At 41.0% G+C, this 22,029-nt stretch overlaps 1 long non-coding RNA gene across 1 annotated transcript; it reads left to right on the forward strand.

Annotated features, from left to right (window-relative positions):
* The first annotated feature begins 2,272 nt into the window (after positions 1-2,272).
* Positions 2,273-5,275, forward strand: LOC117536253. Its single transcript, XR_004567527.1, has 3 exons — positions 2,273-2,343; positions 4,227-4,323; positions 4,441-5,275. It is a non-coding gene; the product is annotated as an uncharacterized LOC117536253 (long non-coding RNA).
* Positions 5,276-22,029: the final 16,754 nt, after the last annotated feature.

Genomic DNA, 22,029 nt, shown 5'->3' on the forward strand with positions numbered 1-22,029 from the left:
CATCAGGAGGGCCGTTTTCTTCTTAATATGCTAACCTCACTTCACCTGCCTCAGTAAGTTAAAGGGGACCTATCATGCAAAATGCACCTTTGTACGTCTTTTAAACATGAATATGTGTCCCCGGTGTGTCAGGGAAATCACCAAGTGTCAGAAACACAACCCTCTCTCTTTTCCTCCGTACCCAAATCTCTAAAAACGGGGCTGCAACGGATCTGACACAGACTGATACAGATTTGAAAATTCTCTGACGTCAGGAACGAGGAGCTCCGCCTATATGGCCAACTCTCCACCTATCAGGGGAATGTGGGGTTGGGCCACCGCCGGCCATTGCCGCTCGAAAGCGCTGGAGGCGCTGTAGTACATATGCCAGGCCTGTAAGTGGCGCTGTAGTCTGCCACAAAAGCAGCGAAGAAGACTTCCCGCGCATGGTTGCCATGGTTGCCCTTCTGTTTATTCTCCGCTGTGGCTCTTTTTCTCCCTCCCCGAGGCAAGCGTTTGCTCCTGCTGCTGTAATTCATTGCAATCCCTCCCTCGCTGTAATTCTCTCCGGCGGTAGTCCACCAGCAGATGACAAACACCCACCTTTCCGCCTCTTCCAAGGAACGAGGGGACCGTGCGGCAGAGTTTCAGTTAGATTTTTTCCGCCGGTCAACATGTTCGTTAAAGTTTAAATCTTCCGTACAAAATTAGAAAAGTGCCGGTCAAAGGTCTTCTTTGTTATTTATTGAGCTTTAAAACAAATGAATAATGACTCTATATAATCATATAAGAATAAAACACGGAGGATGGAGATCTCTATTCCTCCCCCTCTTCTGACAGCCCAGCAGCTGATCTCAGAGCAAGCTCCCCTCTCCTTCAGGGGGGCGTGGTCAGCTACGTCACAGAATCAGCCCCCTGCAAAAACAGGGCTGGAAAGAGCAAATAGAGCAAAATGAGGCATGGCTAAAATGCAGGATCTGTTTGGTATTTTGAAAAAAAAACTATATTTATCTACTTTATATAGGTATGGCCCTACAATATATTGTTCAAATATAGCATGATAGGTCACCTTCAAGCTAGCTCCAGACTGATTCTGTTAGCTGTGTTCTGTTAAAAAATAAATAAAATTAACATTAGGGCAGAGGTGGGAAGTAACTAAGTACATTAACTCAAGTACTGTAAACAATTTTGAGATACTTTGAGATATTTCCATTTTCTAATACTTTTTACTCCACTACAATTTAGAGGTAAATGGTGTACTTTTACTCCACTACATCTATTTATTATCTTGGTTTAGTTTGCACATTTTGATAATTAATGTGAAATATAATCAACACTTAAATCAGACTTTAGTTCCACCTGGAGTCAATTCACAAGCTACCCTGCAGCATGTGGAATAACTCAAACTAGCTGCACCTTTACCAGCTTTGATAACACTTTAATGATCAATCATTATAATCAAAACATATATTATTCTGGAATCGGTGAATATGTAATCATTATATTCGTGGTACTTTAAGTATTGAGGCTATTGATGTTACTTTTACTTTAGTAACCTTTAGAATACAGGACTTTTACTTGTAACAGAGTATTCCTACACTGTTACTTCTACTTTGACTTAAGTATAAGACCTGAGTACTTCTTCCTTCTTTCGGGGGAACAATGTGATGAAACTACGGATATAGTTTTGAGTAATATTTGTTTTTCTACTGTTGTCTCAACAACATATACATGAGCAAGTGAGCGTTGTAGTGAAATGATGGAAATTAAAAGTTTACTAATTTTGCCAATATCTGCCTGAATTAAGCTTCCATGTTAACCTTATTTGTACATAACTAACTGGTTCTTTACTTGAGTATTTAAATGCAATGCTTCTAGATTTGATATTTGTTTACTCAACTATAGATATCTGACACTCAGTTAGGCTACTTGTAACGTTTGACATATGAAACATGATGATATGATGCAGAATGTACTGCTTATATAAAATTGGCTCCACCTTGACACACTACAACATTAAAATGCTCCTACACGTATGTGTTAGACATAAAAACAGAATTATTTATACTATATTAAAACAACACGATGAAAGGAGCTATTATGCATAATTATTACTTTTACTGATACTAAAAGTACATTTTGCTGATATTTACAATTCATTACTTTCAATGGAGTATTTTTAGACCATAGTGTTCCTGCGTTGGGGAGGAGAGGAGAGCTGTGTTGTGTTTGGAGGAGGGACTTCATCATTTAAAGAAGTAACAAGTTCCTGGTTGGCCAGTAAAGAAAGACAGTCAGCGGTAAACCATCAGAGTCTCAGCATGGAAGTCTCTCACACTTTGATCTGCTTCTTCTTCCTCTTCTGTGAGTACTTTATTTTCATGTTAGTAATTTTCTTTTTCTGTTATTCTTGAGTTAATGCAAGGCTCCAGCAGTACGAGTTATTCACATATTCCAAAATTAGGCTTTTTAATACCATGCAACCAATGAAGTATGCTTCACTTCCTCAAACTAACTGTACATCATCATCAAACTCAGTTATTATCTGCTCACTGAATGAGTAACATGTAGTCATTAAGAAATAATGAATATGATTGTTTTCATAATCATTTAATCTGCAAAATATTCATTTATTAATCTTTTGATTTGTATTCTGCCGCTAATGTTAATTTAGACTTTTTATCATATTTGTATCTTATTGTATCTTTTAAACATTTATAACTCGCGTACGGCTTGACACTGCTGCTGGAACTAAAATTATTTCCCAATTTGGGATAAAAAAAGTTTATATCTATCTATCTAAGTGTTTTGTCCAAAAACGTCATAAATAAAAAAAGTGGTGTTGACATAAAACACTTTTTAGGTGATGTACTAAAAGGATTTGCGTTAATGTAAAGCTTAAAGTAAGAGATGGAGACTTCATGTAGTCTTTGTGTCTAAAGCAGGGGTGGGGAACCTTTTTCCTCTCAAGGGCCATTTCAATTTTTTCAACATCCTCCGAGGGCCGTACAAATGATTGACCTCTGCTTCAAAATCACAGCACTTTCTTTCATGCTGTGCAAAGAAAAAGCAACCTCTTAGTCCAGATATCTTGCCATGACTCGCGTATGCATGCACGTGCACGGTTGTGGCATGACCACCAAACAGAAAGATATGGACACAAGTTGTGTGCAAATGTACTTAGTTTCCTATCCATGTGAACATGATTTAAGTGGGGGGGGGGGGGGGGGGCCTAACCTCCTCTAGGGGGGTTATGCATCCAGGCATGCCCCCCCGGGAAGATTTGTTTTAAATATTGAAATTGAAAGCATCAATCTGGTGCACTTTGAGAGCAAAATGAAGAGATCTATGGAAACATCTCTCAACACCCATATGAAACAGAACTGTAAGCAGATTTACTTTTTCTTTATGGATATTTTACAAATCACTCTCCTTTCAAACTGTATTCTTGTTGATTAATAACAACTTTTTTTTACTGTCATATTGTATTTTATACCTGTTTATTTTATTCTCTTGTTTTTTGATAACTATAATGATCATATAAAGATGTGCCTTTACCTCACTGGTTGGAGAAAAAGCTTCTTATATTCGTTAGCATAGCTAGCTAACCAGATGCTAATAGCAACAAAGTTATTGACTGTATGATCAGTATGACAGATGAACAGATCGCCACTGGGCTTACAACTAAAGACACAGCCACGCAGAAACTGCAGCATGTGTACGAACCATAGACTGTATATGGTACGGACTTATGGGTAGGCCTACTGCAATTATTTGAAGTCCCGGAGCCGCGTTCTGGTGCTCTCCGTCAGCACTGCACCCCTGTCAGACGAGACATATACCACGTGATGACACGTTAGGCTCGTGTTGTGTTCAAGGACCATGACCGTTGCCAGGAAAAACAGGCACTCGCTTGTTTAATTATTTTGCGGTCTAGATTTCTTTAATTTTTTTCTTTTTTGCGTGTGTTTATAAATTACCTCGAGGGCCATACCAAACGGTATCGCGGGCCGTATACGGCCCGGGGGCCGGAGGTTCCCCACCCCTGGTCTAAAGGATAAAGATCTCAGATCAAACGGTCACATTAACCTGCAGTGCTGATGGTGATCTTCAGTCACAGGCTGTGGTTTAACTCTGAGGATCTGTGTTCATGTGAAACAGGAAGTGTTGTTTTCAGACTGCAGCATCTTACAGGAAGTACAGACCACTAATAATGATGGTTAATCTTTTGTTAATCTTTTGTTCAGCTCTGCAGGATGGAAGCACCGGTCTCGTCAGTGCCCAACACTTTGTCTATTCAGGAACTGAAGGAGAAGATGTCAGAGTTAAATGCCCTTTTACTTGGTATGGAAACATGTGAACAAGAAGACATTCTCATTGAAACAACTGATGCCCCAGCTCAGAGAGGCAGATACAGCAGTGATTATAAAGATGGAGTTTTTTTTTGTCACCATCACTCAGCTAACCAAGTCTGACTCAGGACGCTACAGCAGGTGTGGTGCGGGATCATCTTTGACACAGGCTTCATACAAGGATATTGAGATCATCGTTGTTGATGGTGAGTTTCTACTAAAAACCTCTCCCTTAATAATAGTTTTACCTTTTCACCATTACCTCATCTAAATCCTACATGTCTTCTGAAAGTAACTGATAAACCGAAACACGTACACAAGTGTTTTTTAATATTATTGTGTAGAACATTATTGATGAAGAATTTAATTCCGTGGGTAGTAGCATATTGATCTGTTGTCTCTGTTCTTATCTGAATGAAGTATATCATATGGCCGCTCTGTGTTCTGTTAACAAGTAAGACAATTAGTAATAGATCGAGATCAATAGAAAATAACAACTGAACTAGTGGTTTCTGGCTGCGGTCGGGGCTTTGAAGGAATACTTTACCCCCAAATTACCATTTTCAGATCATCTTGAAGTTGATAACTTTTTCTAGCGTGACTCCACGGTGAACAAAGAATCCCAAAATGGAGAAAAGTCTTAATGAATGTTAAATTAATTCAGGGCCGTGTTTTACAACAGTAGAAATATATTAAAAACATCCGTTAACTAACTCGAACACAACTAATGCTGTTTAGTTGTGTGGTCTCTTAAACATAAGATCTCTAGCATTTTGAATTGAATTGAATCTAAAGCAATATTGGTAAATGATTTAATATCAGATTATAATATTGATATATGCTGTCTCACTGAAACTTGGTTGAGACATGAAGAATATGTCAGCATAAATGAGGCCACTCCACCCAGCCATATCAATACTCATATATTGCCCGAGGCGTGGGCCGAGGAGGTGGAGTTGCAGCAATCTTTGACTCAAGTTTACTTATCAATACTAAACCAAAATTAAATTATACCTCCTTTGAAAGCCTTGTTTTTAGTCTTACGCATCCGACCTGGAAAACTTTGCAGCCAATCTTATTTGTTACAGTGTACCGTGCACCAGGTCCTTATTCAGAATTCTTATCAGAATTCTCTGAGTTTTTATCAACTTTGGTACTTAAAACAGATAAAGTAATTATCGTAGGTGACTTTAATATTCATGTTGACGATGATACAAATAGCCTTACTGTTGCATTTAACTCTATATTAGATTCTGTTGGTTTTTGTCAGAGTGTAAATAAACCAACCCACTGCTATAATCACACTCTCGACCTTGTTCTGACTTATGGTATTGAAATTGAGCAACTATTAGTCGAACCGCATAATCCTGCTTTATCCGACCATTTCTTAGTAACTTTTGAAGTACTGTTACGAGACTACAAAGCATTAGTCAAAAGCTCCTGCAGCAGAAACCTATCTGTTAGTGCTATAGCCAAATTTAAGGAAGAGATTCCACCAATACTTAACTCGATAGCATGTCTGCATGTAAGGGAGGAAACTTATACAAAATGTACACCACCCCAAATTGATCATGTTGTTGATAGTGCTACAGATGCGCTGCGAATAAAATTAGACTCTGTTGCTCCTTTGAAAAAGAAGAAAATAAAACAACATAGATTAGCTCCATGGCATAATGCCGAAACCCGCAAAATAAAGCAAAAGTCGAGACAACTTGAAAGGATATGGCGTTCCACTAAACTTGAAGAATCTCGTTTAATTTGGCATATTACTCTCAATGAATATAAGAAAGCACTGCGTAAAGCGAGAGCAGCCTACTACTCTTCATTAATAGATGAGAATAAGAATAATGCAAGATTTCTTTTCAGCACTGTAGCCAGGCTGACAGAGAGCCATAGCTGGATTGAGCCTTCTATTCCCATAGCACTCAGTAGTAATGATTGTATGTGCTTTTTTAACGATAACATTGTTACTCTTAGAAACAAAATTAATGACCTCTTGCCTTTGACCAGTATAGTGTTATCAACAGCTCCCGGAAACGTAAGTTCTAATATTACACTAGATCAGGGGTGGCCAACCAGTCAGAGGTTAAGAGCCACATTTTTTCTATGTTACTGCAAAGAGCCACATCAAACACACAGTCACTGATAACGCTTGTTTCAGTTTTTTGTTTTCTGGAGACAAGATTTCAACCACGTCACTGATGCATCTTTGTGGCATTGGGATTTATATTTTTTAAATCCTCTGGAGCAGAGAGAGGAGCTGTGGATTATTGTTATTGATTAATGCATCAGTGTTTCTTAGGGTCAAAAACACTAAACTCACAACTTAAAATGAAAGTGTTTAGTTTATTTAATAAAAGAGCACATGTTCAATGTGAAAAGTGACAGTAGTTATAGATTATTTGCAATTTGGTGCTATATATATATTTAAAAAATATATATTATATATATTTTTGAAACACCTTGAATTCCAGGGGGGGTCGCGGGGCTCCGTTGGCGGGGCGCAGCACCCCTCCAACACAATGGTAGGGGAAACACTGGATAGTGTTTAATCAACGATAGGTTTTCCCCCCCTCAAAGGTGATTGGTTCACTGCATCGCAGGTATTATTGTGATTGGCTCTTGGGTCACATCAAAATTAGACGCGCTGTCATCCTCTCATGACACCTGACACCACACATACACACATAGGGAGAGCCGGGACAAAAGTAACACGGGACGAAAGTAACGGAGCGATTTTATCCGAGCCCAAACAACTTTGACCGGCCAAATTACGTCAGAATGATCAGCATTCAATACTTAACAGACCTACTAAATATCAGGTTTAACTGTCAGGAGTAGCTAGTGTTGTCACGGTACCAACATTTTGGTTTCGATACCAAGTCAAGAATTGCGATTCCGATTCTTTTTTGATACTTTTCTTAAAAAAAGGGAAACAGTCTTAAATGTAATTATTGTGCTTTATTTCACACCAGAACCATAACCATAACACAAACTTTTAAACAATGAGAACAATAAATAAAATAAATGACAAGAATTCGTATTAAATAAAATTAATACATGTCTCACAGACAGGCCTCGTGGTGTCCGTAGGCTTGCCCTCACTGTCAGAGATATAGCTCAAATACTTCCAAATTTCGCTTCTGGCGTCTTTTTTGTCAACAAGCCGAGGCGCAGCGGCAGCTGCACTCCCACTTGCAGCCATGCTTCTCGTTTTCTCACATGCTCTGGCAGCTAGCGCGTGCACGAGAGAGGGGAGGCACTTAGAGCGTGCTTGAGAGGGGAGGGACTTAGAGCGTGCTTGAGAGGGGAGGGAGTTAGAGCGTGCTTGAGAGGGAGGGACTGCAGGCAAGGCTGCAGTGCAGGGAGTGGAAGCAGAGCGCTGAACACACACGGCTCTTATTAAAACGGCGCTTTCTCACCGGAGTACTTTTCCCCGTCATTCTTAAAGTACCGATACTAATGAAACGGCGGAATCGTAACGTTTTTAACGGCAGGGTATCGCGGTACCTTTCAAGTATCGGTACACCGTGCAACACTAGTCAGGAGTCAATGTCTCTCCCCCAAACTCACACATATACAATTCGATATGAACTGAAGAGCCGCATGAAACTAGGCAAAGAGCCGCATGCGGCTCGAGAGCCGCGGGTTGGCCACCCCTGCACTAGATAGTAAACTAGAATGCTTTTCAGCCATAAACCTTGAACAATTAAATTCAATGATTCTCTCTTCTAAACCATCAACGTGTATGTTAGACCCAATTCCAACTAAGCTGTTGAAGGAAGTTTTTCCATTAATTAGCACTTATTTATTAAATATTATGAATATGTCTTTATTATCAGGCTATGTTCCACAATCATTCAAAGTAGCAGTGATAAAACCGCTTCTTAAAAAGCACAACCTCGATCCAGAGGTTTTAGCCAATTATAGACCTATTTCCAATCTTCCGTTCCTCTCAAAAATTCTTGAGAAAGCGGTCGCAAAACAGTTGTGTGATTACTTAAAAAACAATGATTTATTTGAAGATTTTCAGTCTGGCTTTAAAACACATCATAGCACAGAGACAGCTCTGGTTAAAGTCACAAATGACATTCTAATAGCCTCTGACAAGGGACGTGTCTCTATTCTTGTTTTGCTCGATCTCAGTGCTGCATTTGATACTATCGATCATGATATCTTATTGCAAAGACTAGAGCACTTAGTTGGCATACAGGGAACTGCTTTAGGCTGGTTTAGGTCCTATCTATCTGAACGCTCTCAGTTTGTACGTGTCAATGATGAATCTTCCACGCAAACCAAAGTTAGCCATGGAGTGCCACAGGGCTCAGTGCTCGGACCTATTTTGTTCACATTGTATATGCTTCCGTTAGGCAATATTATAAGGAATCATTCTGTACCTTTTCATTGTTATGCGGATGATACTCAACTATATTTATCAATCAGAAGTTATTGTACTTGGCCAGAAGAATCTACGATACAAATTATTTAAAGATATACTAACTATGGATGGCATTAATTTGGCCTCCAGTGAGACTGTAAGGAATCTTGGTGTTATATTTGATCAGGATTTATCCTTTAACGCCCACTTAAAATCAATTTCAAGGACCGCCTATTTCCATCTACGTAACATTGCAAAAATCAGGCATATCTTGCCTCAAAACGATGCAGAGAAACCAGTCCATGGATTTGTTACTTCAAGGCTGGATTATTGTAACTCTTTATTATCAGGGTGTACCAAGAAGTCAGTCAAGTCGCTTCAGCTGATTCAAAATGCTGCAGCTCGTGTACTAACCAGAGTTAGGAAAAGGGACCACATTACTCCTGTTCTGGCTGCCTTACACTGGCTCCTTATAGAACACAGGATAGAATTTAAAATTATTCTTCTCGCCTACAAAGCCCTTAATGGGCAGGTGCCATCTTACCTTAAAGAACTCATTATACCCTACTGTCCTACTAGGGCATTGCGTTCCAAGAATGCAGGGTTGTTGGTTGTTCCTAGAGTCTCTAAAAGTACAATGGTAGCCAGAGCCTTTTCTTATCAAGCTCCACATTTGTGGAATCAGCTTCCAGTTTGTGTTCGGGCGGCAGACACCCTATCCGTTTTTAAGAGTGCGCTTAAGACCTTCCTTTTTGATAAAGCTTATAGTTAGGGCTGATTAGATTCAGCCCCTAGTTTTGCTGATATAGGCTTAGTTTGTCGGGGGACATCTTACTTCTTCCTTCTCTCTGTCTATACCTGTGTACTTTCATGTTCCGATTAACCCAGCTTCCCCAAATGTCTTTCTTTTTGGTGTCTATATATGCCGGGATCCGGAGTCATGGATGATCCTGCGCTCCTCTGTCCTGGATCGCGAGTCGTGGCTGTGGTCCTGGATCATAGGTCCTGGATGGATATCCTCGTGGATTCATCTTCCTATTATACACACATGCATTTCCAAACATTTGGACTACCTATGTTGCAAATGTATTATCTTTTCAATTTACACACGGCATCTATTGCACGTCTGTCCGTCCTGGGAGAAGGATCCCTCCTCTGTTGCTCTCCCTGAGGTTTCTCCCATTTTTCCCTTTAAACTGTGGGTTTTCTTCGGAAGTTTTTCCTTGTACGATGTGAGGGTCTAAGGACAGAGGGTGTCGTATTGTCATACTGATATTCTGTACACACTGTGAAGTCCACTGAGACAAATGTAACATTTGTGATATTGGGCTATATAAATAAACATTGATTGATTGATTGATTGATAAGGTCATTTACTGTGTGCTCACTACTTCCCTAAAACATGCATTCTGCTTAAACCTCACCGTTTAAAACACTTCTGCAGAAAGAGACGAGCTCCTCTTTTCTCAAGAACAGTTAATGCAGAAGTGTTTAGATGAGTAATGTTTTAGGGAAGTTATGAGCAAATGGATTCAAGGAAACTCAGGGTAAATCATAATATCAAAATGATCATTTCAAGGGATAAAGAAATTATTTAAAAAATAAATGTCAGTATTTGCAACAAATCTTCATCCTAAAGTTCACATATTGAATTATCAGTTAACATCAATCAGATACTGCTGCAGCTCCCTCAGTCCCCCGCATCCATTCGCGATGTCTCGCTGTCTCGCAGCAAGCAGGAAACCACACCAGTGCCAGCTCCTTGCAGCAGCGAGCCAGTGGGCGAGCTGACCAATCAGAGCACAGTGTCGACACACACAGACACTCAGGAGGATCTCATTTCTCTCATCAGGACTTCTTTGTGTCTGCTTGTTTTTGTTCACAGCTCTGACCACTTCTCCTAAAACTACAGAGCAGCCTGAAACAACTAAAGGTACATCCACACACTGTGTTTACTAGATAACGTTTCAACAACTTGTGAGACATGAAAGAGCATGAGAATGTCCAAAAGTTTACAAAAGTAGATTTTAAAATGCTGAACCTCCAAATCAGGTTCCCAGTGTTGAAAAGATTTACTCTATTTCGACAGTATATGGCAAATACTGTTGACCTGTTGTCTTCACCTAAAGATAACCTGCCCCCCCCCCCCCTAAAAAACAACATGGATTATGGGTACTCTGAGTGTTAGATGAAATATGTAACTCTTCAAACACCCACAGGTGTGATCCTGTATGTGTTTCTGACTCTGGTCGTCCTGGTCATCGTGTCAACACTGTCTGTGCTGGTATTCTGCAGGAAGAGGATTAGTAAAGACAAAGGTGAGGAACCAGGTGAACCAGGTCACTCACTCACTCACTCACTCACTCACTCACTCACTCACTCACTCACTCACTCACTCACACACACACTCTCTCACACTCTCACACACACACACACACACACACACACACACACACACACACACACACACACACACACACACACACACACACACACACACACACACGCATGAATGTGTGATGTCATGTTTGAAAAGTATTTTTCTCAAAGTACTGTTGTGTTTTTCAGAACCTCATGTGGAAACACAATGTGCTTCTGCACCGGAGGTGAGTTTGAGAAAATATGATATGAATCATATGAATAGTTTTCTGTAGACCAACGACGTGTACAAAGATCTATGTGGGAAATATATTCAATTTACCCTTACGCCAAATAAACACAACCAAATACCATGTTGTTGCTTCAGCTAGTTTACAAAATACACCAAAACATTTTATGCAACTTTAACTTTGGGATCACAAAACATTCACTGAGTAGGGCTACATGTTTGTACCTGTTGCTGCTTCCTATTCATATTTACTGAAATACCAGATTTGGCTTTGATTCATTTCGGACAATGTCTGCAGTAATATAATATGTGTAAATATGAATAAAATACCTAAACAAACACAACTTCTGAACGTTTTTTTTCGTAACTTCACAACCAACTTTTGTTCTGTTGTTAAAGACACATTTAATCAAGCAATGTTTTTCCCTCCAGGCTGAAGACGACCCGAGTCAACACGCCTACTCTGAGATCAAATTTGTCAGCGTGGGCTCGTCCCACAGCGGTTTCCACGGTGACGCTGAGTGTGTTACCTACTCTGTTCCTCCGGTGGAAGCTAGCTCTGATGAGCCCCCTCTGTACTCTACTGTTAACAACCCCCAATAACTCTCACAGTCTGGTAGACGAAGCTGGTGTGGATTAAGCAGCCGCGTAAATATTCTGAAACAGAGGGATGTTTGTGAGAATATGTACGATTATTTAAGCATTTACTTATTTCAAACCTGCTTTGAATGACCAGAGGCCTGTACTACGAAGCCGGATTTTCGCTTAGCGGGCTAACTTCAGAGAAAACTCGGGGTTTCCGGTCCTACGACGCTGGTGCACTTCTTAGCTGGCTAGATCTCCATGGTAACTTATGCTGGTCCGGAGCAGGTTAGGTTGCAGGCTAAGAGCTCAACTCAGTGAAAGCACTGCCTGCTGACCAATCAGAGCTCAGTGTGCGGAGTTTAAAGCGAGCAAGTCATATTACAGGAGAAAGGAAATACAGAAAAGCTGCCGTTGCAGGGAAGACGGCCGGCAAAAATCACTGACTGTGTGAACGTGAACATTAATATAATATAATAATTAGGGCTGGGACTCGATTAAAAAAATTAATCTAATTAATTAGAGGCTTTGTAATTAATTAATCGAAATTAATCGCATTTTTAATCGCATATACATATTTGACCTAAGAACAGTGAGAAGCAATTTTTTTTCACATGGATTTTAGTATACCATTAGGCGCATTCACACCGCAGTACTTTTCCCACAAAGGTTCATGAGAACTTAGTTCATGAGAACTCTTTGAACCTGGGGGTGGATTAGGCAAATGAAGCCGCTGACGTCACTTCTTCTTCTTCTGCTTTGGGTTTACTGGCAGGCCGCAAACCACTTCACGGCGTATACTGCCGCCCAAAGTCCCCGGCCGGAAGTCCCCGGAGTTGGGGACTGGCTTCAGTAGAAGCTGCTGGGAGTCCCAGCAGCCTTCTGAGTAAATCGCCAGAACGCCGACACCTCCTCATCTCCACCGCTCCCATGTTTTATTTTGTGTTGCCATAAGTTAGTCTCTCTGCGTTTCTGCGCTGGGCTAATGCTAATAATGCTAATGCGAGGATAATAAAATGGCGGCTTCACAAAACTTTTTGGGAGTTTTACGGGGCGTGGTTTGCAATCCGCCCAGCCAATCAGAAATATAGCTCTTTTCTCACAAGAGAGCCGTACGAAAGTCCCTGCTCTCTAGCAGCTCTCTGCTCTCTAGCAGGGACTTTCGTGGGGGTAAAAAGGTTCTCATGAACTAATTTTAGTACCGGCTCTTTTTGGTGTGAACGCGATAAAAGAGGCTAACGTCCAAGCTAGCTTCCACGCTAGCTGCTATATGTTTTGCATTGAGGTGATACTTGAGGCTTGATGTGCTGCGGTGATATGCGAATTCCTTTTTGCATAATTTGCACACAACCGTGCTCTTATCGACGCTTCCATCCGTCCGTTTTTTAAAACAACATTTCCCACTGTTGTTCACTGTGGTTTGTTGTTGTCTGAAGTCATGAACGTTAGTTGGTGCTCCAGTATAATCGGTACGCCTGAAACTCATCCAGTGAGAAACGTTCCGCTGTGCAAAAATAAGTGCGATTAAAATGCGTTAATTTTTTTAACGCGTTAATTTTTGTGTAATTAATTAATCTTAATTAACGCGTTAAAGTCCCGGCCCTAATAATAATAATAATAATAATAATAATAATGCATTACATTTTTTATTAGAGCGCTTTTACAGGTGCTCAAATATCACCTCCATCTTCAGAGCAATCTGACTATTATAACATTAGCGTTAAGAAAGCTTAAATAAATATCTGCCACAACATAAGTAACCGGATCAGAGTAACATTACGTAGCCTACAGTCCGCAGCACTGTGAATGCAGACGTCGACGTGTCCCATTATCATTCATATCACTTCATAATGTATCATATATTTCCTTATCTGAGTCAGCTGAGCCGTATCTGGCCGTGCAACACTTATGGCGCATTTCCACTGCAGCGGGTAGCCCCGTTTAAGCGTCCTTAACCGTCCTCAAGCGGCCAGGCCAGTTTTTGGTGGCCTTTCCATATAGCCTAGTACCGGCTAGCGGGTACTTTTTCCCTCTTTTTCCGGCCCCATAAAAACGTGGTTCTATCAGGCCAGGGCTGAACTAGTGACGTCAACACTCTCGACTGCTGATTGGTCAGAGAGAATCGTCACAAGATCGCGCGCGAGATCATCCCTAGCGTCGCATATATATCTAGAAGCAAGCTTGCTGCATTTTTATACACAGCATTTTTGTAAACGGAGGAGCTACAAAAATGGCAACGTCAAAGAAAAGCACACCGTGGTCGACCGAGGAGGTGACGACGTTCCTACATCTCATTGGGGATGATAAAATCCAGCGGGAGCTCGACGGAACAACGCGAAATGTGAAGCCGATCGCCCCGCCTACACTGCGTTGCTACCCCAGGTCCTAAACTGTAATGGAAATGCGCCACGGCCTCGGACGGCCAGTGAGGCAGCCCGAGGCCTGAGCGAGGACGCTTAAACGGGGCTACCCCGTTGCAGTGGAAATGCGCCATTAGTGTCACATACTCAGGGCCGCCCCTGGCCAACTTGGGGCCCCAAGCGACATTGTGAGATGAGCCCCCCCCCCCCAACCGACAGGAGTGAAAACATATTTTTATTGGAAACAAAGTAGGCTACTTTGCAAATATAATTCCTGTTTATTATCAACACTTTTTTAGGCAGTGAGGTAAATGGTTGTGCATGTATGTCGTTCAGTATGCGTTTACAGGTGAATACGTCTGCATTTCCTGCCAAGTACTAGCCTCAAAAAGATTAAAATATAATTAATGCAAATAAATAACTTCTACTAATAATAATCATAATCAATTCAATAATATAAATACTATATTATTTTTATTATAATATAGTTGTAATAGTCGAGACAAAACATGCTTATGACATACTCAAAAACTGATATTTCTTAAATCTGTATTCAAACGTAGTTCCCTCTGTCAGCAATGTATCAACAACTACACACACATTTCTATCAGTATTTCTCTGTGTGGTGGTTGACATGATGATGACTGTTAGGAGTTAAGGGGAGAGGCTGAGCGTCACCATGAAATGTGCAAATTGACATAAAAATGAATATAAGGGGGAAAAATGCTCCATGTTTTTTAGGCTGTAAACTTTAACTGTTATGTAAGCCAAGTAGACAGACAGTTTATCACTCTTCCTCCTGTGCATTAGCAGATAAAAGGCATAACATAATGAATGAATGGTAAATAAAGAATGCTGGAAATAACTGCATCTCCATTAGCCTATATGCTCTGCAGAGACTGCCTTCTTCATGTCGTGAATTGCAGCTGCTGTTTTAATATGGCAATTGGCCATTTGACTTATACAACATTCGCAAGTTGTACATTTGACTCATACAATAACCCACCTTCGAGTGATGCTCTAGTTTCTTCAAGTTTTTTTTTGTTTCCCTCTAGCTCAGGGGTGGCTAATCAGTCAGAGGTTAAGAGCCACATTTTTTCTATGTTACTGCAAAGAGCCACATCAAACACACAGTCACTGATACCGCTTGTTTCAGTTTTTTGTTTTCTGGAGACAAGATTTCAACCACGTCACTGATGCATTTTTGTGGCATTGGGATATATATTTTTTAAATCCTCTGGAGCAGAGAGAGGAGCTTATTGTTATTGATGAATGCATCAGTGTTTCTTAGGGTCAAAAACACTAAACTCACAACTTCAAATGAAAGCGTTTAGTTTATTTAATAAAAGAGCACATGTTCAATGTGAAAAGTGACAGTAGTTATAGATTATTTGCAATTTGGTGCTATATTTATATTTAAAAAAAAATTATATATATTTTTTTAAACACCTTGAATTTCAGGGGGGTCGCGGGGCTCCGTTGGCGGGGCGCAGCGCCCCTCCAAGACAATGGTAGGGGAAACACTGGATAATGTTTAATCAACGATAGGTTTCCCCCCCCCCTCAAAGGTGATTGGTTCACTGCATCGCAGGTATTATTGTGATTGGCTCTTGGGCCACATCAAAATTATACGCGCTGTCATCCTCTCATACTGACACCACACATACACAACATACATTACATTACATTACATTACATTGCATTTAGCTGACGCTTTTGTCCAAAGCGACTTACAATAAGTACATTCGACCAGGAAGACACAACCTTGAAGAAAACAGAATCATATAAGTATATCAAGTTTCATAGAGCCAAACATTTCAAGTGCTACTCAACTGGCTTTAGGTAATCCAGTCCTTTATTGGTATAAAAGTGCTTCGTTAATCGTTCTAACGCTCGAAGTGGAGTCGAAAGAGATGAGTTTTCAGTTTGCGCCGGAAGATGTGCAAGCTATCTGCCGTCCTGATACATAACGCGGGACGAAAGTAACGGAGCGATTTTATCCGAGCCCAAACAACTTTGACCGGCCAAATTACGTTAGAATTATCAGCATTCAATACTTAACAGACCTACTCAATATCAGGTTTAACTGTCAGGAGTAGTGTTGTCACGATACCAACATTTTGGTTTCGATACCAAGTCAAGAATTGCGATTCCGATTATTTTTCGATATTTTCTTAAAAAAAGGGAAACGGTCTTAAATGTAATTATTGTGCTTTATTTCACACCAGAACCATAACCATAACACAAACTTTTAAACAATGAGAACAATAAATAAAATAAATGACAAGAATTCGTATTAAATACAATTAATAAATGTCTTACAGACAGGCCTCGTGGTGTCCGTAGGCTTGCCCTCACTGTCAGAGATATAGCTCAAATACTTCCAAATTTCGCTTCTGGCGTCTTTTTTGTCAACAAGCCGAGGCGCAGCGGCAGTTGCACTCCCACTTGCAGCCATGCTTCTCGTTTTCTCACATGCTCTGGCAGCTAGCGCGTGCACGAGAGAGGGGAGGCACTTATGGCGCGTTTCCACTGCAGCGGGGTAGCCCCGTTTAAGCGTCCCTAAGCGTCCTCGCTCTGGCCTCGGGCTGCCTTGCTGGCCGTCCGAGGCCGTGGCGCATTTCCATTACAGTTTAGGACTGCTAGCAACGCAGTGTAGGCGGGGCGATCAGCTTTTTGGGCGGAGCGACGCTCTTCAATGCGACACAACTCACACACAACAATGGAGGATATGGAAGCGATCGTGTACTTGTTTCTTGGTGTGTGGCTTTTTATCACAGCAAGAAGAAGGAAAGGGATCACAGCAGAAGTAGCCATTTTTGTAGCTCCTCCGTTTACAAAATGCTGTGTATAAAAATGCTGCAAGCTTGCTTCTAGATATATATGCGACGCTAGGGATGAACTCGCCCGCAATCTTGTGACGATTCTCTCTGACCAATCAGCAGTCGAGAGTGTTGACGTCACTAGTTCAGCCCTGGCCCTGGTCTGAGGGAACCACGATTTTATGAGGCCGGAAAAAGAGGGAAAAAGTACCCGCTGGCCGGTACTAGGCTATATGGAAACGCCACCAAAAACCGACCTGGCCGCTTGAGGACGGTTAAGGACGCTTAAACGGGGCTACCCGCTGCAGTGGAAACGCGCCATAAGAGCGTGCTTGAGAGGGGAGGGACTTAGAACGTGCTTGAGAGGGGCGGGACTGCAGGCCAGTGTTGCCAACTTGGCGATTTTCTCGTTAAATTTGGCGGATTTCCAAACCCTCCGGCGACTTATTTGTGTCAAAAGCGACTAACGACTAATCTAGCGATTTATAATGGTATTATTAGCGACTTTTATGGTGTTTGGAGACTCACATTGTTCTGCAGTTAAAGAGCCGCGGGTGCTGCCGTGAGCCCCGCCTCCCTCCCATAGTACTCACTGGCGCTCAGACTGACAGTTACCTGGCCGCAGCAGAGCTGCTGCTGCAGTCAGAGCAGAGAGGAGACAACCACACTCCCCCGCGTCGAGACTGCAAATGAATTGCGCATGCGCCAACTGCCAAGCCGTCCTGGTTTTGAGCGGGATTTAAATGTTGAATGTAAATGTTTCTTCACTCACTTTCACACTATAATAAATAACTGCCTTTGCTTTGCCTCACACAGCCTCAGTCACTCAATCACCTCGTCCACTGTGTGTGTGCCTCTCTGTGACAAGCTAAACATCATGGCACAGTCTAAATTGTATTCTCAAAAATACAGAAAGGAGTGGGAATCAAACCCTGAGTATAAAGGATGGTTGAAGCCATTTATTGGAGATGACACACGGGCATACTGCCTTTATTGTAAGGGGGATTTCTATGCCAAACTGTCATGTTAAAACCCCAAAACATACTCAAAAGGCAAAGACATTTCTGATCTACTGTCGTCTTGGATTTAACTCCGGTGGTTTCAATGAACGTTTTTTGCCTACAGCCGCCATTACATGATATGCAAATTAGGCGATGACGTCATTTAGCGACTTCTGGCGACTTTTCGGACAGCCAATAGCTACTTTCCTTACTATGGAGTTGGCAACACTGCTGCAGGCACGGCTGCAGTGCAGGGAGTGGAAGCAGAGCGCTGAACACACACGGCTCTTATTAAAACGGCGCTTTCTCACCGGAGTACTTTTCCCCGTCATTCTTAAAGTAACGATACTAATGAAACGGAGGAATCGTAACGTTTTTAACGGCAGGGTATCACGGTACCTTTCAAGTATCGGTACACCGTGCAACACTAGTCAGGAGTCAGTGTCTCTCCCCCAAACTCACACATATAAAATTCGATATGAACTGAAGAGCCGCATGAAACTAGGCAAAGAGCCGCATGCGGCTCGAGAGCCGCGGGTTGGCCACCCCTGCTCTAGCTTGTGCCGGACTGAAACTGTCTTTTCACCGACATCTCTTCACCTGCACTAGTGGCCGTATCAAAGCCGTGATTGGTCAGATGTCGATTCATTGCAACGTGTCGGGTTACAGACGTGCTCCCCTTGTCACCTCTCACTCTCCCGTGTCAGCTGGGGGTGCGCGGAGAACTGCGCACAGCAGCTGAGGCCCTCTGGGCGGGGCCCCCTGCGCAAAGCGGGGCCCCATGCAGCCTGCGTGATTGGCCTGTAGGGAGGGGCGGCCCTGCACATACTGTATGCAGAAGTATTATTTTTAAGCAACACCAGAGCCCTGGAGATACTAATTAGTTATATAGTTAGATATTAATTAGTATCTCTAGGGCTCTGAGCAACACATTAAGTTGACGAAACACTCGAGTCAAATTAGACGGGGCAGTGATATGATAAACCTGTTAATGTAGTACGCATTCAAACACTTTTTCTTTTACCAGCTGTATTCACCTTGCAGGTGCAACTATGTGGTGCACTTTGAGAGCAACATTAAGATCTATGGAAACATCTCTCAACACCCATATGAAACAGAACTGTAAGCAGATTTTGTTTTTCTCTATGGATATTTTACAAATCACTCCCCTTTCAAACTGTATTCTTGTTTATTAATAACAACTTTTTTTTACTGTCATAGTATTTTATACCCGTTTACTTTATTCTCTTGTTTTTTTTAACGATCATATAAAGATGTGCCTTTACTGGTTGTAGAAAAAGCTTCTTATATTCGTTAGCATAGCTAGCTAACCAGATGCTAATAACAACAAAGCTATTGACTGTATGATCAGTATGACAGATGAACAGATCGCCACTGGGCTTTCAACTAAAGACACAGCCCTGCAAAAACTGTGGCATGTGTACGGCTCCTTATGGGCACTGCCATTTCTGAAGTGCCGGAGCGGCGTTCTGGTGCTCTCCGTCAGCTCTGCACCTCTGCACCCCTGTCAGACGAGACATATACCACGTGATGACCAGGTGATGACACGTTGGGCTCGTGTTGTGTTCAAGGACCCTGACCGTGGCCAGGAAAAACAGGCACTCGCTTTTTTTTTATAAATGACCTCGAGGGCTTGTTTAATTATTTTGCGGTCTAGATTTCTTACATTTTTTAAAAATGTGTACAAGGGCCGTACCAAATGGTCTCGCGGTCCGTATACCGGAGGTTCCCCACCCCTGCCCACATTATGCCACATGGAGAAATAAATATAGAGAAATCCAGTTTGCTTTTTTAACCAAATTTATTCCATAAAAGATACTTGAAAATATACTTGTATATTGCTCCACGAAGCTGTTCTGCTAAATCCATATTGTAAAAAATATTCCACACAGACAGACGGGCTGCATCTCCACTGAGAGGAGGAAGAGTTTAAAGGGTTAACGGGGAGGAAATTAGTTTCATCTTTTACAGACGGGAGCTGTTTGTGGTTTAAATTCTGTTTGGTTTTCAGAGGAAATGCAGCCGAACACACAAACTTCTCAAACAGAAACACAACAAGCACAAACCGGCTCTTTGAAAAGAATAAAAAAGTGAATTTTGTTTTCACTTGAACAGGTAAATGTGGAGAAGTGGAGTTTACAATATTTCACATGAGTTTTTTTGTTCAAAATGTAACTAGAGACCCTTTTTATCTGAATAAATGTTTGCTAAATTTGAAATGAACTTTGAACAGTTTGTGGTCATTTCTGAACTGACCGAGAAAACCTTTAGTCGGAACAATAACAACAACAAGAACACCCAAAAAAAAATTGTTACTAAGGATTTCGCAAACATGCAGCATTAAAAGTGTTAGTGTTAAAAAGCACACTAAGCACAGAGCCCGTCATCAAACTCATTTAACAACTCAAAATATTAGTTTTTTAACCAAACTGTGTCCCAAAGATTCCGAGAAAATTATCTTTTAGGGACAATTGTTGGCTTCATGCAAGAACAACTTATAAAAACAGTCTTGGACTTGTAGTTTTTTATTTTAAATGAATATATTATATAATATAACAAGTATTTAGTTTGCCACATCATTGAAACCAATTAGCATTAATAACGCTTTTTCCTTTAATTGAATAATTGTTTTCATCAATTCAACTTTACATTGCATCCCGGGTGTGTGCATTTGACTGTTGTTGAACTCACAAATGCTGATTTACTACAACTTTGTGCAGTTTTAAGTTGTAGTTTTATGTTGGATAGCACTTTTATGGTAAAACCTGACCAACAAGGAAACAGGTTTTGGATTTAAATATTTTTTAAAAATCTCTCCTTCATGACCTAGTAACTCAAGATAAGTTTCAGTAAGTTTTCAAACAAAAAACTAGATGAATAAATAGCACTACAGGTAAGAAGAAAAATGTCTATTTTCTAATTTTGTGTTGAACTGTCCCTTTAAGAGTTCTTGCATGAGGCCTATATAAAACTTGATTGGCTCAAAAAACAAAAAAAATATCAACTTCTCAAAACCCATCCGGCATCAAAAACACAACCGCAATAAAAGCATCTCTGAGTTATGAGTGTCCGAATCCAGCTTCCTGTTTAGTGCTCTGTAATGTGTTACGTGGCATCACCTCCTCTTAAATATATTTAGCCATATTTAGTCACAATGATTTTACATTTTTAGTAAACAACTGTCTTTGAATGGAGCAAGCGGATTAATATTCATATCAACATCTGACCTTTGAATGAAAACCATCAAATTGTAAAGCCTTATATAAACGCAGCCATTTAGAATTACAAGCTGCATTACTTTAAACGCGCTTCTTATTTTAAATGTCACATGTACTTCAAGTTATGCATGTATATTTGTACTTTGAAAGATATGTATGACCACAATAGGATTCCCATTGGCTCTGAGGCTTTGTGCAAAACAGCTCGTCAATAACAGCCACGATATTTCCATTTCTATTACCTGATTTCTAGAGGAGGAATTGAGATTCTTTACCAAGTGAAGCGTCGAGAAGAAGCAGGAAATGAGAAGACAAAGCATTGTAGTAAAGCAGAATATAAAATTAGTATTACTTGTACTACATGTGCTAATGTTGTACTTGTTGTGAAGCATCTCCACAGCCCATTACATGGATATTTGAAGCAAAACATTCCCTAACTCCGAATGTTATTAAGACTGGAGGAGTGATGTGTTCTGTATTCTCCATTGAACGCCATGGATACGATGTGAACAGAGGAATACGGCGACAACCTGAACACGTGTTTAGTCCTGATCAATGTATCCGTCAAGTTCATTGCTTTATAATTGTCCCTCATTAAAGTGGTAATACCTTCATCGTGTCCCTTTGTAATCGCTTGTCTCGCAACATGATAGAAAAAACATTAGATTTTTCGTACTCGTGTAAATTGAGTCTTCACGTCTGTTTTGA

Source organism: Gymnodraco acuticeps, unplaced genomic scaffold (assembly GCF_902827175.1).
Source record: "Gymnodraco acuticeps unplaced genomic scaffold, fGymAcu1.1, whole genome shotgun sequence".
Lineage (NCBI taxonomy): Eukaryota > Metazoa > Chordata > Actinopteri > Perciformes > Bathydraconidae > Gymnodraco > Gymnodraco acuticeps.